Raw genomic sequence first — 14,581 nt, forward strand, 5'->3', positions numbered from 1 at the left:
AAGCGGGAAAAAATTAAAGCTGAGAGTTTGGAAAACAAATGTCTGGGAGCCTCATCCCGGGCTGGGCCACCCAGCGCCCATCTCCAGGCCCACGGCAGCGCCCATCTCAGCCCGGAGCCGGCGGTGGGAGAGCGCGGGGGGATAAATCCTGCGGGTTCCATCCGCGCCGAGGCCCCGGGAGCCGCGCGGGGGGACGATGCGCAGAGGACGAGCGAGCTGCGGCCCGGGTGCACCAGCTGGGAAACCCAGCAACAGGGGGTGTAAAGCAAAATAGTTTATTTTACTTTATTCACTTAGGATTTTTTTTTTAATGAATTACTGTTGAAAAGCGCATTTTTTTCTTGATTTCCAAAGTGTCTGTAGCATCATATTCTTACTCCCCGCTCTCCGGCAGAGCCGCACGCCGCGGTTGGCAGCAGCCAGCCCAAGCCGCCGCTGGTTACAGGAGCACAGGGAAGGGCAAAAAATATTTATTGAGAGTAGAAAACCCCCTCGGAGAGCGAGAACAGCCCGTCCGGCTGAAAAACCCCTCGATTCCTCAACGGACTCTCGCAGGAAGGGCAGCTCGTCCCACCTACCTCTCGCCAGCACGCGGCACCCCGGGGAGCGCTGGAAACCCCGCGGCAGCCGGTGCCACGGCGGGATGGATTTTTTGGGTTTCCTTCATCCACCTCCTCATCTCCTGCAGCAAAAAAACACCAAACAATGTCTCCCCCAGCGACTTCCGCAGGAATCCTGCTCGGGCACGAGTCATTGTTAAGGGAAGGGTTTTATTTGCCAACTGTTTTTTTTTTTTTTTTTTAATTTCCCTTCAAGTTTTGCTTCCGCCTATTAAAGCTGGGAAATGACGCGACGCATCCGAGAGCCGGGGGCAGCGGTGACCTCATTCGTCCTCAGCGTCAAACCCGCGGTCATGGTGCAACCCCCCCGCCAGGCTCCGCCGCCATGCCGGGATGCTCAGAGCATCCCTGGGATGCAGCACCCTCGGCGGCGCAAGGAGCAAGAGCCGAGCCATCCCCTTTCTGGAAAAGCCATTTGATTTATTTTATTTTTTTGGCTCGCACGTTGAGTTTTCCCACGTGAAAGGCGTCGCTCCCACGCTGCTCCGGACCTTTCACGGTTTGATTTCAGCACGTAAACTTTAATAATTAAAATAAAAGACATAAAAGTACAGAGATTGCGCGAAATAGGAGTTAGGTTTTGGGAAAGGAGCGCGGGGTGGGAGGTGGAAAAGACGTCGGTTTGGCTGCTTTTTGGGCGATGTTTTTGCTCCGTGAAAAGTGAGGAGGAGCAAACGCAAAAGGCAAAAAAACGGAACAAAAACTGAGCGTTTTCTTTTTCCGGCCAGCAATACAATTCGGAACGTGCACCCGCATTTCCCCAGCGGCCCCCAGGCCCCCACGATTGTCCCTCAGGCCACCAAGATGCTGCGGGAGGGGGGGGGGGGGCTCGGGCTGGACACCGGCGTGTTCACAGCCACGGAGGAGCAGCAGAGTTTGGTGCAAAGGCTTTGTCTGCCCCCCCTGCATCCCCTTCTGTTTTATCCAGCTCCCTTAGCAGCATCTCCACGCTGCAGGTACTATATTTTTTTTTTTTTCCAAGTTTTTTTCAAGTTTTACATCATCACGTCCAACCACGAGGAGCCGTTCTCAGCCCCGAGTCAGCAAATCCCTTTGAATTCAGACTCCAAACTCGCACGCCAAGAAGTTTGTCTGTCCAGCCCCATCCGTTCATCTAATAAAAGCCACCACCCCCCCCATAAACCTCCCGTGCCCCTTCCCTCCCCATCACGTTAAACCCACAGTGTTTTAACTCTTTCACGGCTCCACATCTCCCCTCCCTACCCAAGCACCTCCCGGCTGAGCCGGCAGCTCTGATCCCGGTGGGATTCATCCCAACGAGGTCAGATTTCTGCTTGGGTTGAGATTTTGAGTTTCAACGTTATTTTTATGGGTCAAGGAGAGGGTTTGGAGGTATTTGCTTTCCTGCCTGCTCGGCATTTCTCTGCGCTTAACCCTTTGCCAAGCATCTCCCTACGGATGGGAAAAGCTCCTGGGAGGTTGAAAACTGGTTTTGGGATGCGCTTGGAAAGTTCTTCGGTTGGGTCCTCTCTTAGTTGAGAAAAAATCTGGGGAATCCTTGGCTTCAGATCAATAGAAATCCCTGACTTCAAATTGATAAGTATCCTGGGCTTAAAATCGATGGGAATCGTTGTCTTAAAATCAATAGGTAACCTTGGCTTAAAATCAACAGAATTCTTGGCTTAAAATCAGTGGGAATCCTTGGCTTGAAATCAACAGAATTCTTGGCTTAAAATCCAGAGGAGGAATCCTTGGCTTGAAATCAACAGCACAAGGATGAGAGCACTGACTGCGGCCGCTCTCCCCGGCTGGTTGCCCCGTGGATGCCCACACCCGTCCCACCGCAGCCGGTGGTTTTCCATCCCCGCTTGCAGCCTTGGGCCCCCCCTTAGTCTCGGCTCAGCACAGCTGTTTGTCATTAAACTCCCTCGCCCCGCTGAAAAATTCGCTTCCGTTTTCTCATCTGCAAGAGGAAACTCTGGAGCCCACATCCCGCGGGGGCAGCACCCACCGAGGCGGGGGGGGTGGGCGGCGCGGACGCAGCTCCTGGGTCTGTGGAGGGGGAGCATCGTCCTCCAGGGATTTTGCTGGAGAAAATGGAAATATGGGAGCTGGGAGAAAGATTTTTAAGATGGGGAGGACGTGCCTCAAGGGATGGCGGATAGAGCCAAGGCGGGAGCGGGGTCTGCGCCTCCTCCCGAGGTTCCACCACCCTCCCGGCTGGGAAGGGCTCTTTTTCCAGGTGAATCTTCTTAGTTGGGAATTTCTTCTCGTCGTAGCTCAAAACACGTCTCCTCTCTCCGTTTCTAAGTGCTTTTCCTCATTTTGCTGAGTTTGCTACCGCACCACACCCAAGACCCCCCAAAACACGCCATCCCCCCTCACGCCGGGAGAGGAAACTGTGTTGGGCGAACGTCTATTTTTTTTTCCCCTCCAAAAATCTCATTTTTATCGCTGCATAAGCAATGAAGCGAACAGCGACGGCAGCAAACCCACAGTGGTGAGCAGCCCCCACCACACGCTGCTCCGGAACTGATTTTACACCAATTTGCTTACACTTAATTTACCTCCTGCTCTTTCTGTTCCCTTTTTGCTTCACAACCAACGGCAGCACCACATCACCTCCTCGGAGAAGGCCGCCTGCCCCGCTACCAGCTTCTCCCCACAAAGCAGAAGAGAATGGCTTTCTTTTCCTCCCTATTTCTCTTCCAAGAAATGTTTTTCTATTTTGTTTTTATTTTTAGAGGGGAAAGGAAAATAAGCAGCTGGTATCAAGACGTACCAAGGCACCACACCCTGAGGACGCAGCAACGGGCGCGACAGTAAACACCCAATGCGGCTCCTAAACGGTCCCAATCGGGGTATTTCTACCCGCTATAAAATAAGATAAGCCCGCGACCGTTCGTGTTTCTTCTTACTGATGGAGAAACTGAGGCATGGGAAGGTGAAGCGAAGCCAAGAAAAAAAATCCCCCAAGATTTTAAGGGAAGTCGGGAACTGAATCTGGCTCCCAGTGGTCGTTTCTGCCTTTGCCTCTTAATCGCCGCCCTCTCTGCGAGAAGGATTTGCTATTAATAGCTCCTGTTCTACTCCGTTGCAACATAATCAAAACCACCCTCTATTTGTGAGCTCATCCAGCGGCGCTGACTCTCCCTGAGGAATAACTTCCCAAGATTTGCAACTCAGCCGTTGGAAAAGTCTTTGCAGAAGGAAAAAAAAAATCTCCCACCGCCGGAGCAGCGTCGCGGGCGTCGCGCATCTCCCGGCCCGCACGGGGCGAGCGCCAACCCCGGGCGGCATCGCACCCCTCGGCAAATCGCAGGAAAACTTGTCTTTTCTCCGAGCGCAGGGGCTGCTCGGTCCAGCCCTCAGAAAAGTCATTTCCTGCCTCTGCTGGGACGTCTCAAAAAATTCCTGAGCAGAAACGCTGAGTCGCACCAGCAGACAACACCGGGGTGTAGGATGACGAACTTTCTAATTGCGGCACTCTTGGTTCTTCATTTCTTACTGGGTAAATGTGTTTTTCTGGTTTTCAATTTTATTTACCTTGCTGCTTAAGTGCTGCAATTATTTCTACGCTTCTGGGATGCTGCGCGGCACCCGGGGTGGGGTCTTGGAGGCTGAAAGGTCTTGGGGTGTTTACTTGGAGGTGGGGGGTCAGTGGCAAAAATCCCACCAGAAATACAAGGGAAAACATGATGAAATTAATAAGTTATAGTAAAGTGTGTGCTTGGAGAATTTAGTCTGTGCTTGGAGAATTTAGTCTGTGCTTAGAGAATATAGTCTGTGCTTGGAGAGTTTAGTCTGTGCTTGGAGAATATAGTCTGTGCTTGGAGAATTTAGTCTGTGCTTAGAGAATATAGTCTGTGCTTGGAGAGTTTAGTCTGTGCTTGGAGAATATAGTCTGTGCTTGGAGAATTTAGTCTGTGCTTGGAGAATTTAGTCTGAGCTTGGAGAGTTTAGTCTGTGCTTGGAGAATTTAGTCTGTGCTTGGAGAATATAGTCTGTGCTTCGAGAATTTAGCCTGTGCTTGGAGAATTTAGTCTGTGCTTAGAGAATATAGTCTGTGCTTGGAGAGTTTAGTCTGTGCTTGGAGAATTTAGTCTGTGCTCAGAGAATTTAGCCTGTGCTTCGAGAATTTAGCCTGTGCTTGGAGAATTTAGTCTGTGCTTAGAGAATATAGTCTGTGCTTGGAGAGTTTAGTCTGTGCTTGGAGAATATAGTCTGTGCTCGGAGAATTTAGCCTGTGCTTGGAGAATTTAGCCTGTGCTCAGAGAATTTAGTCTGTGCTTGGAGAGTTTAGTCTGTGCTTGGAGAATATAGTCTGTGCTTGGAGAATTTAGTCTGTGCTTGGAGAATATAGCCTGTGCTTGGAGAATTTAGTCTGTGCTTGGAGAGTTTAGTCTGTGCTTGGAGAATTTAGTCTGTGCTTGGAGAATATAGTCTGTGCTTGGAGAGTTTAGTCTGTGCTTGGAGAATATAGTCTGTGCTTGGAGAATTTAGTCTGTGCTTGGAGAATTTAGTCTGAGCTTGGAGAATTTAGTCTGTGCTTGGAGAATTTAGTCTGTGCCTGCAGAACACAGCATGTGCTCGGAGAATAAAGTCTAATAATTAATGTTTTCCACGTTGCATTCAAAATAATTCACAATATACAGCTGGGAGCTATTGAGACAGATATAGGCAAGGGGGGAAAAAAACCCCAAACCAAACAGGATTTCCTGAAGTATTAGGTGGGCGCTTTGGCGATGCAGAGAAACCAAAGTCAGGGCAATTGAGGGAGGAAAACCGCAGCAGCGGCTGCGCCCGGGAGGGACGAGCGGCTGCTCGAAGCGGGAACCTGAAGCTCAATGGGGACGAGCACACGCGCAGCGAGGGAAGGTGAGACAGCTGCTGGCTGCAGAGAGCCCTCCTCCTCCTCCTCCTCCTCCTCCTCCTCCACCGCGCCGCAGGAACGAAGCCCAGTGCAAAACCATCACACGAGGGGTTAAATGTGGCTGCGGAGAGGGAATTTCCAGATGGAAGCTCTTTGTGGCCATCCAACCCCTCTATTATTCCCAGCACGGCTCCAGTGTAAATACAGAGGCCAACTTGGAATAACTTTCTCAGAAACCTCCGTGCGTGGGATAACGTGCCCCAGAGTTTACGCTGCCAGAGCCAAAAGGGCGGAGTGTTTTGGGAGGGCGAGCGTGGGAAGGCGCGGGGGTGCATGGGGGTACGTCACGTCACGCAGCTCCCCCCTTGGGTCCGAGTTTCCCCAAAAGCTGGGGATGGGGACAGGATGGGCCGAGGGGTTTTCCGCAGCGAGGCTCAGCGACGGACGAGGCTGCGCCGGGTCACGACCCGCAAAGCTCAGGCTCCTTCCCCAGGGCGTTGATGCTGGAGTAGAAATTTTTAGGCTGGGTCACTGTTTTCAGATCATTTCCTAATGAGGGGAGGGTTTGGATTTGGGTTTCTCTCTCTGAGCCCGCTGCCGGCACCGAGAAACTCGGGGCTACGTTAGGAAAGGGTGGGAAGTTTTAGAGAGGGGAACCCAGAACTACAGCTGGCCCCGGGCACAACTAATGGCATCGTTAGTTATTAATAGTAGAACTTGCAATATTAAGATGATAATTAATATTACGAGTATTAAAATATTAATATCATAATAGTCTTATATTGTTGTATGAGTGTTTTATTATGTCATTGTAGGGGCATCTGATCATATTATCTTATGTATTATAATATTAAATATTCCCAATTAGTCTGCTTTATAAGGCCCCCAAAAAACCAAAACACACTGAACCTTGAACTTAGAAAAGGGAAATGAGAGCCTCGATATGACTTTGCCAACATCATACGGTTCAGAAATCTATTTATAGTGACTCAGCCCCAAGGAAATGTGAATCTCGTTTCTGACCCTTCAGCAATTTCACAGCAAAAGGCACACGAGGACCAAAGCAGCCGGGTCGGTGGCTGAGGAGCGGCTCAAAACGCACGGAGCAGAGCTGAGATGCACCCCAAAATAAATCTGGGGTACGGGGTGCAGCGGGAGGGCTGCAAGCCCATTACTGCACCTCCCTCTCCCGGCACATCTGCACCCAAAATAAAGGGACAAAACCCACCTGGGACGAGCTCTGGTCTGCAACATGATACGTTTTGTTGCGGAGTCTCTGATTTAATCACGGGCCAGATTACGAATCCATTACTCCCACCAGGGAAGAGCTTTTGCACAAAGCGCCAATAAATCAGTGAAACCATCCGTGTGAAACCGAATCCAACCAGCTTGATGCGAGTCTCCGCTTACGGTGCCAGATGATGAACTGTCCGTTTTTTGTTTCTTTTTAGGGAATGCTGAGATAGAAGAAGAGGAGGAGGAGATAACAGAGTTTTTATACGACTACGCATCTCGTTTCAGTGAGAAACTCTTGTTGGTTTTGGTTTTTTGATCATTTTATGCAAGCTGCAGGAGTAAGCTGGAATGATCGGGGTTGGAAAGGATGCTGGGAGGTCTCCATCCAGCCTCCTCCAGGCAGGGAGATGAGGCTTCGCCCACATAAACCAACGCAAAGGCGCCGAGAAGCCACTGAATCGAGTCCCCTCCAATTACAAACAACCCCCACGGGACACTGAGCCCATCCCACCACCCTCTGTTGCCACCGGCACAGACTCAGCGCCCTCGACCTTTAATTTAAGTCAAAAGCTCGAGGCTGCCGCGCGCAGCAGAAGGAAACTAAAGGGCTGCCGTGGCCCCGGGTCCTCACGGTGCTGGAGCTTTACAGAAATACCCGTAGGAAAACGGATCTGAGCTCCGGGGAGATGCTGCTGCGATGAAATAAGAGGTTTGCTAATTTGTGGCTGGGTGGGAATTCGAGTGGCTGGTTACAGCCACCGCGGGTGCTCAGGCAGGACACGCAGGCAAAGCAGCAGCAGTTTATTTATCCGAGTTACTCAGATTAATTTGAATTACCTTGATTATTCAGAGGGGAAAAGACGTGCAGTAATAACGTCATGATAGAAGGGTGGGACTCATCTCACCTAACGCTGGGTGAGGTGCACAGAGCACCCCCCGACCCCGTTAGTGCCAGTGGAGAGCAGCTGGTACCCAGTATGTCCACCGACTTTAAAAGGAGCCTCTGGAGACCCCCTCAGATGAAAACATTTGTATCTGAACCACCTCGGGCACCTCCAATGATACAAATGTGAATAACCCGTAGGAAATACATGCCCTGACCGCTATAAAGTAAGTGATGCTTGGACAAGGGTGGTATAAACCATAAAACATTAAAAGTAGAATTTTTCTGGAGCTGTTCTCCCCCCAGTTACCGATCTGAAATCACATCTCACTGAGCTAAAAAGGTTACTGAGATGCCCTAAGAGCGGAGATAACCCCGGTAGCTGCTCCGGGGCAGAGATTTGCCACAATTTCTGCACCCTCCGGCTGCCACCGCTGCTCACAAGCAAACTCAGCCCCCAAAATCCAGTTTCCAACCCCCAGAATTGATGCTCGGTGTTGTTATAACGGCTTGAGCGGGTAAGACGCCTCCCTGGTTACACTAAATATTAACACAGGCTCATCAGGACAATCCTTTCGTTCCAGGCGACTACTTATACGCAACAGTAGAATATTACTCTGAGAACACCACGTTAATACCCACCGTGTATTTCTATGAGGTGAGTTGGACTTTCTCTTCGTATTTCTGAAAAATTTCCTTGTCGAAAGCGCTGTCCCAGGAAGAAATAAAGGGATTTAAAATGTTGGTTTTGAGTAACTGAACAAATCAAACGCGTTTGGGCATGCGATAGCTGTGGTTAGTTGGCCATGGGTTTATTTTTTGCCAGTTTGCACAGGAGCAGCTCGGAGAAGGAGAAATTCCCAGTTTTCCTAATTAAATAATATCAAACCTGTCCCAATGAGGGATCCCTCAGGATACAAGTTAATCTGGTGTTGTGATATCGTAGCTTATTCCTTCTCCTATAAATCCACCCGAGCACCGTCAGGGCTTTGGGGAAGGGATTTGCAGAAGAGGAAGCCCCCGCCCCGGTGTCAGCGATGGACACGGGAATCAGCTGCGGATACGGGCAGTGACGGGGTTTCTCCCCCAAGGAGCGATCACCAGGGATAGGTGGGAAGGCAGAGGAGCTCGTCAGGGCACGAACTCTGCCTCTGGGTTTTAGCACAATTTCAAAAAAAAGCGATTTTTGACTGATTTCTTTCCATCGGCTTGCCAGGAGTTTCAGGAGTCGGTGGGATCGTCCCTGCGGTGCCACCTCCCCCTCGTCATCCTCCTCAGCCTCCTGGGGCTCCTGCTATGACTCCCCAGCCCCTCCTCAGAAGGTACTAAAGCCCGGTAGGATTTAAGCACTCACTAAAAACCTGTCTTTAAGCCACCAAAACTCAATTCTTTCAATTCAGCGCTTTGCAGCAACTTTTCAAAAGAATTAAAAAATAATTAAACCTTGGGCATCCAGCTGCAATGCTAGCGACAACCAAAGAAGCTTTAATTGCTACTAACGACCTGGAAAAGGCGTTTTAGGGTATTTTTCCGGAGTTTCAGCAGCGTGAACACCCCTTTGGTATCCCCTGGGCCAAAGTGGGTCTCAGCCCCAGGCACATCCACTGCTCAACCACCCAAATCCCCTTTTTTCCGGAGCCCGAAGCTCACTGACATCCCAGGTGCACACAAAATCCCCGTCCCGACGCGAGCACCCTTGAAACACAATAGTAGGACGCGGCAACCACTTCCTCACCTTTTCCCCTCGTTTCAGACACGATGGCTTTGACGAAGAAAAGAACATCGTCACCGCGTTGGAAATTACATCCTCTGAACGAAGCGGCCGCCTCTGTTTTTAGTACAGTTGTGACTTTATGTACGAAGTTTTCAACAGATGGATCGTGCCGTCCCGAGCCATAAAAGCTGTGCAAACACTGAAGAGCTTTGTAATGACTAGATTCTTTCCTATTTCCTATTATTCTGTTGTAAATATGAACTCCTGCCAATAAAATTACTAACAATCAGCGTTCAGTCTCCAGCGTGAAGCCACCAACACCCTTCAGGAAAGCACAAGGAACACCCCAGCCCCATCCAGCCCCGAGCTGGGCTCCTCCTGCCCCAATTCCCACCCCATTTCTCCAGGAAATCCTCAGCACCTTGGGGACCACCACGTCCCATCTTCCCAAGCCACCACGTTAAATTCGGGGACAAACCTTCCACACCAGCAACTAGCAGAACAGGAATAACAAACGCAAGAAACTTGTAAAGCGCTTGTCCCATCAAAAGGACCATCTAAACCCATAAAACACAAGCTAGGAGCTACCTAGGCAGAAGTCCCCCACTTAGGTCTTTCCAGAATTGCTCTTAATACTATTTATTTTCTAGAAACACCAGCAGCATCGGTGGTGCAATAAGTTGGACAAAAAAAAAAAAAAAGCCCCTCCAACCAGCATAGCCCTCATCAGCTCCCCATAGAGAACAAACTGTGCCAGAAATGAGGTTTTTTGGTTGAGAAATCGGAGTTTGTAAGGCTCCTCTTGGCCCAGCTGGGGGAAAAAAAAGCAATTCCACACTCTGCGTGTCTACGCTGCTTTTCCTGGGAAGAGTTCTGGGGAAGGAGGGGCAGCAAACCTGATCCAGCTGCACCCGACGTGGTCTTGGAGCTCCTGCAAGTCAACGGAGGTTGAGTCAACCCAGCGGGCAGAGCTCACGGTGGCCACATCCGCACGGCCCCGGGTTTGCAGAACTCCAAACTCGCTCGAGCACACCTTCAAAACCCCAGGGAGAAACTCCTCGGTCTGCCGGAGCAGGTACAGCCCCAACCCATCCACCTCCTCTACAGCCACGGAGCAGCGGTGCCACGGGCGGTGCCGTCGCCGGCCAGTCCTGCCGCCTCGCGGGGTTAGCCGGGCTCCCAACCTTGAAAAAGTAGAAGTATTTTATTTTCTAGGGCAGCCAGGAGGCTCTGAAACAGGGCCAGGAGCTGCTGAAGGGAGCGAGACCTGAATGTGCTGCCAGCCAGTGCCACCTCCTGGCTCCTCGCTGCTATAAAAGTTGATAAAAAATGCTGAGCTTTGCCTAGGAGAGCTCTGGAAAATGATGTCTGAACACACAGCGTTGAGATTTTCAACCCTGCAATGAAGAAAAAAAAATTAAGGGAAAATAAAATATGTGCATGTTAAGTTTATTCATTAAAAAAAAATATTACTAAATAATTAGTGGCATCGCTACTCAGCAGCTGTTCCTGACACCGAGGGACGGAAAACCACAAACCCTTTCCAAAAGCACGAGGCCAACCCAACCACACAGAGAAGTTATTAAATAGATGAAGACATATAGAATAACCCCAATTTATTGTAAAAACCCGGCTTAGTTTTATAGCTCATTTCCAGATCAGAACAAAGGGCCAAAAACTACACTCTAGCGTTTAGGATAAGGTATGTCCTGACCTAATGACAACTAACGAAGTGTAGCTGGAAATGACCTCACCGCTTTCCCAAAGCTGATATTATTCACCAAAATCTCTTTAGTTTATATTCTTTTTTTTCTTGCAACACTAAATGCACCTTCCCACAAACATCGGGCCCTGCATCCTCGGCCACCCCCAACGTCCCGGGTCCAACCCGCGGAGCTCTGAGTGGGGGAAAAACCCGGGTTTTCTGTTGCAGGACCTGCAGTCTTGCATTTGATACTGAGAGTGAGCAACCGCACTTGTAACTGTGAAAATAATAAGCGTTTAAGGTGTTATTTTCATTTTTTCTGTAGAAAAGCACGCCTGCGTTTCTAATAGGAAAGCCGAGGTCTCACCCAGGGTCATTTCCAGCCGTAGACCCGGGAGCTTTTCCTCTGTCGGCCGGGGCTGAAGCCATCCTCCCGCGCCGCGTCCGGATACTTTCCCGAATTGCTTTCCCAGATTTTACCCCTTTTTTCAGCGCTGGTGCGACGCTCCTCGGCTCTGCCAGCGGCCGCCCAGCTCTCCCGGCAAACCTCCCCGGGATAAGCTGCTTTAACACAAAGCCGATTTCCCTCCGGTTTTGAAAACCTCTCCCAGTTGTCTTCGGGTGAGAAGCAAGCGGAAGGTCTCTCAAGGTCTCTGGTGGTTTTCTAGCAGCACCTTATCGAACGCTTCGAGAAAGAAATTGTGCTGCACCTGGTCTCAGCACGACGCCCAGGATCCGGATGCAAATCCCGGGGGAGCTGCGGCCCACGGGGGCTTCGTGGGAGCGCGGGGAAGCGCCGGAGCAGGCGCTGATGCAGCTCTGCTCGCCCTCTGCTCAGGTAAACCGCATTTTGGACGCATTTAACATGATTCAGCCTCAGAAAGGGCATCCAGCCCCCGTGACTTCACAGATGCAAAAAAAATAAAAGGGGCTGAGGCGGCTTCAGGGCTTGTTTCTCACGGCAGGTGTTGGCGGTTCTGCTTTTTGCAAAGCACTGGTGGAGGAGCAGCCCCGGGGGGGTCACAGCGACCCGGTTTCACCCCCAAACCCACCGGTGACGTGCAGGAAAACGCAGACGACTGCGGCAGAGCAGCTGGAAGCCGCCCGGCGCGGGGTCAGCGAGGAGGGAACCGGCCCTGGGGTTTGCAACCCCCCGTTTCAGAGACCTGTTAAGATGAATTTGGGCGGATTTGTACAATTAGTGATGAGGGCTGGGACTGGTCTCCTGCATTTATTATTCCGAAGTTATTGTCTTCACTCAGGGTCCCGGTATCGAGACCAACCTTACGTCAGATCTTACAGCCCCGACACGAGCGGCGGCACCGAGTGCACGAACCATTTCCACCAGCATCACAGGGAGCACCTGGATCTGAAACAAAAAAAGGGGTGTAATTCTCCTTTTATTCCTTAACTCTGTCATTTTTCTTCCATTTACTTCACGGATCAGCAAACGGGCACCGGACGAGGGGCGAGCCCAGCGGCTGCGCGGGGAGGCCGCCGCCTCGCTGCATCGTCAGACCAAACACGCTCATTTTTTCTGGCTGATCAACGTTACAGATACTTTGCAGGTTCAGCTTTTACCCTAAAATGCTTTTTTTCTGCTGCTGTCCAAAAGCAGCCACCAAATTCAAAATTAAATCCATCCTGATGCGGGCAATGGCAATAGCAGGGGATCGCAGATTCGGTTTAAATCCCACAATATAGGTGAATCTGCCTCAATTCCCCCAACAAACTTTTATTTCCAAATGTCTATTTTTAAGCATTTCAGTATCAGCGATCACCAATAAATTCCAATTTTGGACAAAGCGATGCTCAGCGTTCCCGGGGGTTCTCCCCTTCTGTAAAACTTTCCTACACCAGCGGGTGACTTTGTATTCACGACCCCCTAAAATAAAATCCCTTCCAGCCCAAATATGGCACCCGATTGGCGAGATTCAGGCTTTCTGACCCCATTTTTAACCCCTTCTCAAATAACCAGAGAAACAGACTGGCTGAACTCTCACTGTTTGAGCCTGAAACAGGAAATATTTTCTCCGCTCGGTTTACACAAAGCAGAATAGACCAGTAGATTCCCATGTTGGGGTTTTTTTTTGTTTGTTTGTTCTGTCACCGAGTTGCCAAAATGTCTCCGGCTATTTGTGTCTCCAAGTTAAAAGAATCCACATATAAATATTTGGAATTAACTTGTCTAGGAGGGACTAACACTTCCAGTCTGGCAAAGCCCTCCTGTCTGTGCTCAGCACTAAGGATGCGAGTGGCTTACGGGCACGATTCCGCAGCCGCCGAGTTGGGTATTTCCTGTATTTTAAATATAGAAATATTTTTTAAATAGCAAAAAAGTTTTCCGTGCTTCCAGATGTATACAAACCGATATATCCACCCAGAGGTGCCTGGAAATTGGAGAATTATGGTACCGCGGAGCCGTTTGCTCCCGCATCCGCCTTCCCCTAGATATCCTGTGTTGGCAAAGCCGCCCTCATTAATATTAACAAAAATTAATGCAAATTAACAGCAACAACAGCAGCTTCTCGGTCATGGGGGGCTGCGGGAAGCCCACGCTGAGGTTTGGCCAGACCCAACGGGTTTCGCTTTGGCGTCGCATCGTCCCCCGCGCGTTTCCCTAGTCGAGGGGTTTCCACATCCTTTATTTGTGGTTGGGTTTTGGGTTTTTTGGGTTTTTTTTTCAATTTTAACCGCAAGCAGCCGTCGGTGGGGAGCCGCTACCGGGGCACGGCAGCTCCAAGTTGACCACAGACAAGTTTTAACGGGAGAATCCCGCAGCTGAGAAGCACCTTCCCCCCACCCCCCCCCTCAGAGCCCCCAGGAGCGGGTGCGACCCCACGCGTGCGCAACGGGGCACGCATCCCGCCCCCCCTCCCCGCACCATCACCCGGGTGATGCAACCGCCCCCCCCCCCTGCAAAATCCCACGTGTAATAATAACTCGGCTGCGGAGCCCCGCGCAAGGAGACAGAGGGGAAACTGGATGCAAACTCCCGCCATGCAACTGGGCGCGCAACAACCCATGGCGCAACTCCGCCCGCAGCGCTCCTCCACGCAACCGGACGCGCAAAACCTCGCGCACAAACATCCCCCCCCCCCCCCCCGCGCAAACCCCCACTCGCAAAACGCCGCCTGCAGCCTCACCCCCGCGCAAGCGGTCGCGCAAAACCCCCACGAGCAGCCCCATCCCCGCGCAACGGGGCGTGCAAACCGCCCCCCCCCCCCCCCCCGCGCAACCTCCCCTCCGTGTAACCGGACACGCAACCTCCCACCCGCAGCCCCCGCCCCGCGCGAGCGCAAAGCGTGCAGCATTCCACCCCCCCCCCCCCCCCCGCCGTGGAACCGGTCCCTGCTGCGCCCAGGCCGCGCAAACCCCCACGCGCGACCTTCCCGCCGCCACGTGCAAAGGGCGCGCCCGGTGGGTGGCGGGAACGGCGCGCGGGGGCGCGCGCGCGCGCGCCAAGGCAAAACCCCGCCCCCTCTCCTCGCGCTCTTTTTTTTTTTTTTTTAAACACCCCCCCTTCTTTAAAAGGTCGCGCCGCCGGACGGGCAGCGCGGTCAGCCAATGGCGTGGCGCCCCCCTCGGT

The 14,581-nt window shown here is 51.5% G+C and overlaps 2 long non-coding RNA genes across 6 annotated transcripts; both read right to left on the minus strand.

Moving 5' to 3' along the window:
- Positions 1 to 122: 122 nt before the first annotated feature.
- LOC141936219 (uncharacterized) lies at positions 123 to 3,932 on the minus strand. Its single transcript, XR_012626702.1, has 3 exons — positions 3,149 to 3,932; positions 579 to 682; positions 123 to 435 (listed from the first exon to the last, which is right to left on the minus strand). It is a non-coding gene; the product is annotated as an uncharacterized LOC141936219 (long non-coding RNA).
- Positions 3,933 to 11,826: 7,894 nt separating this feature from the next.
- Positions 11,827 to 13,762, minus strand: LOC141936221 (uncharacterized). 5 transcript variants are annotated; one of them, XR_012626707.1, is made up of 3 exons: positions 13,177 to 13,762; positions 12,281 to 12,361; positions 11,827 to 12,158 (listed from the first exon to the last, which is right to left on the minus strand). It is a non-coding gene; the product is annotated as an uncharacterized LOC141936221 (long non-coding RNA). The 5 variants fall into 5 exon arrangements; XR_012626704.1 differs by having other exon boundaries at positions 12,276 to 12,361; XR_012626706.1 differs by lacking the exon at positions 11,827 to 12,158 and having other exon boundaries at positions 12,209 to 12,361; positions 13,361 to 13,762.
- Positions 13,763 to 14,581: the final 819 nt, after the last annotated feature.

Source organism: Strix uralensis, chromosome 32 (assembly GCF_047716275.1).
Source record: "Strix uralensis isolate ZFMK-TIS-50842 chromosome 32, bStrUra1, whole genome shotgun sequence".
Classification (NCBI taxonomy): Eukaryota; Metazoa; Chordata; class Aves; order Strigiformes; family Strigidae; genus Strix; species Strix uralensis.